The sequence below is a fragment of the Babylonia areolata genome, chromosome 18 (assembly GCF_041734735.1).
Source record: "Babylonia areolata isolate BAREFJ2019XMU chromosome 18, ASM4173473v1, whole genome shotgun sequence".
Classification (NCBI taxonomy): Eukaryota; Metazoa; Mollusca; class Gastropoda; order Neogastropoda; family Buccinidae; genus Babylonia; species Babylonia areolata.
The window spans coordinates 1,044,226-1,047,498 of NC_134893.1; positions in this window are offsets into that span (position 1 = coordinate 1,044,226).

The following is a 3,273-nucleotide window of genomic DNA, read 5'->3' on the forward strand; positions in this document are numbered from 1 at the left end:
CACTGTCCAGTTCTCCAGACATGATGACTGTGGTCGTTAGGGGAGGGAGGGGCACTGTCCAGTTGTCCAGACATGATGACTGTGGTCGTTAGGGGAGGGAGGGAGGGGCACTGTCCAATTCTCCAGACATGATGACTGTGGTCGTTAGGGGAGGGAGGGAGGGGCACTGTCCAGTTCTCCAGACATGATGACTGTGGTCGTTAGGGGAGGGAGGGGCACTGTCCAGTTCTCCAGACATGATGACTGGTCGTTAGGGGAGGGAGGGGCACTGTCCAGTTCTCCAGACATGATGACTGTGGTCGTTAGGGGAGGGAGGGGCACTGTCCAGTTCTCCAGACATGATGACTGTGGTCGTTAGGGGAGGGAGGGAGGGGCACTGTCCAGTTCTCCAGACATGATGACTGTGGTCGTTAGGGGAGGGAGGGAGGGGCACTGTCCACTTCTCCAGACATGATGACTGGTCGTTAGGGGAGGGAGGGGCACTGTCCAGTTGTCCAGACATGATGACTGTGGTCGTTAGGGGAGGGAGGGAGGGGCACTGTCCAGTTCTCCAGACATGATGACTGTGGTCGTTAGGGGAGGGAGGTGCACTGTCCAGTTCTCCAGACATGATGACTGGTCGTTAGGGGAGGGAGGGAGGGGCACTGTCCAGTTCTCCAGACATGATGACTGTGGTCGTTAGGGGAGGGAGGGAGGGGCACTGTCCAGTTCTCCAGACATAATGACTGGTCGTTAGGGAAGGGAGGGGCACTGTCCAGTTCTCCAGACATGATGACTGTGGTCGTTAGGGGAGGGAGGGAGGGGCACTGTCCAGTTGTCCAGACATGATGACTGTGGTCGTTAGGGGAGGGAGGGGCACTGTCCAGTTGTCCAGACATGATGACTGTGGTCGTTAGGGGAGGGAGGGAGGGGCACTGTCCAGTTGTCCAGACATGATGACTGTGGTCATTAGGGGAGGGAGGGAGGGGCACTGTCCAGTTGTCCAGACATGATGACTGGTCGTTAGGGGAGGGAGGGAGGGGCACTGTCCAGTTGTCCAGACATGATGACTGTGGTCGTTAGGGGAGGGAGGGAGGGGCACTGTCCAGTTCTCCAGACATGATGACTGTGGTCGTTAGGGGAGGGAGGGGCACTGTCCAGTTGTCCAGACATGATGACTGTGGTCGTTAGGGGAGGGAGGGGCACTGTCCAGTTGTCCAGACATGATGACTGTGGTCGTTAGGGGAGGGAGGGGCACTGTCCAGTTCTCCAGACATGATGACTGTTGTGGTCGTTAGGGGAGGGAGGGGCACTGTCCAGTTGTCCAGACATGATGACTGTGGTCGTTAGGGGAGGGAGGGAGGGGCACTGTCCAGTTGTCCAGACATGATGACTGTGGTCGTTAGGGGAGGGAGGGGCACTGTCCAGTTCTCCAGACATGATGACTGGTCGTTAGGGGAGGGAGGGAGGGAGGGGCACTGTCCAGTTCTCCAGACATGATGACTGTGGTTGTTAGGGGAGGGAGGGAGGGGCACTGTCCAGTTCTCCAGACATAATGACTGGTCGTTAGGGAAGGGAGGGAGGGGCACTGTCCAGTTCTCCAGACATGATGACTGTGGTCGTTAGGGGAGGGAGGGAGGGGCACTGCCCAGTTCTCCAGACATGATGACTGTGGTCGTTAGGGGAGGGAGGTGCACTGTCCAGTTCTCCAGACATGATGACTGTGGTCGTTAGGGGAGGGAGGGAGGGGCACTGTCCAGTTCTCCAGACATAATGACTGGTCGTTAGGGGAGGGAGGGAGGGGCACTGTCCAGTTCTCCAGACATGATGACTGTGGTCGTTAGGGGAGGGAGGGGCACTGTCCAGTTGTCCAGACATGATGACTGTGGTCGTTAGGGGAGGGAGGGGCACTGTCCAGTTCTCCAGACATGATGACTGTGGTCGTTAGGGGAGGGAGGGAGGGGCACTGTCCAGTTCTCCAGACATGATGACTGTGGTCGTTAGGGGAGGGAGGGAGGGAGGGGCACTGTCCAGTTCTCCAGACATGATGACTGTGGTCGTTAGGGGAGGGAGGGAGGGGCACTGTCCAGTTGTCCAGACATGATGACTGTGGTCGTTAGGGGAGGGAGGGATGCTGTAAAAGGTGGTACAAAATAGCTGTCTTTGGTGATTTAGTCGTCAAACTTGTGGTGTTAGCAGGAAAGGATACATTGCTTTTTCTCTCCCTGTCTCTGTTTGAAAGTAAAAACCCTCATTAGGGTTTCAAACCATTTTAAATCATTTTTTTTCTTTTTTTAAGTCTTCAAGAAAATAAAAAGAAATGTGCTGCTGCTATCTGTATGGGCCTTGTATCAAGGGGTGTTTCATTCTGACAGCAGAAAATACATCAATAAACAAATGTGTTAATATACACATATAGCCTTTTTTTTTTCTTTTTCGTTTTTAAATAGCGATTCTTTCCATTAAAAAAATAAAAAAAATTTGCAAATGTGACAGAAAATCCTGACTGAAGAAAAGCACCAACCCACACTGAACAGACAGAAATTGTGGACAGGGGCAAAGAACTGAGTGCATATTTATTTGTGTGATGATCGCACATACATGCATGTATTTTTTTAACTGGCTTTTATGATGAACCATGTTTGAACGGAATGACACATGCTGTGACAATGTGCTTGTCTATGTGTGTTTGCTTGTGTTTTACATGTTTGTCAGTGTTCCCATTGATGCGTGTCCATTTGACATGTGACACAGGGCCTCTGATGAGGCACAGCATGCATCCCTGGCACTTTGAAAATGGAGAGGACACACCGTGTCTTCATCAGTCCAGTCCCAGCATGTCCTAAAAAAATTCTGGAACAAACACATAAAAAGGGAGAAAAATCTGTGGGAGCTTCCATCTGATGGCAGGATGGTCTGCTTGAAGAAGAGTTGGCTCCCTTCAGTACTTCTTGGCCCAGATATTCAGACGATGTTGACAAAAAGGTATGCCTGCGTTTGTATGTGTGTAGTTACACAGACCTGATTGGAATATGCTACATTAGAGTGACCATCTGAAGGTAGTCTGGGGCCTCCTAGAGTTCTTTGAAGTTCCTGGGACCTCCCCCAAGAATTGTCACTGATTCATCAGAGGCCCTGGTGACATGTGGTGTGTATGCACTTCACTGATCAGAGGCCCTGGTGACATGTGGTGTGTATGCACTTCACTGATCAGAGGCCCTGGTGACATGTGGTGTGTATGCACTTCACTGATCAGAGGCCCTGGTGACATGTGGTGTGTATGCACTTCACTGA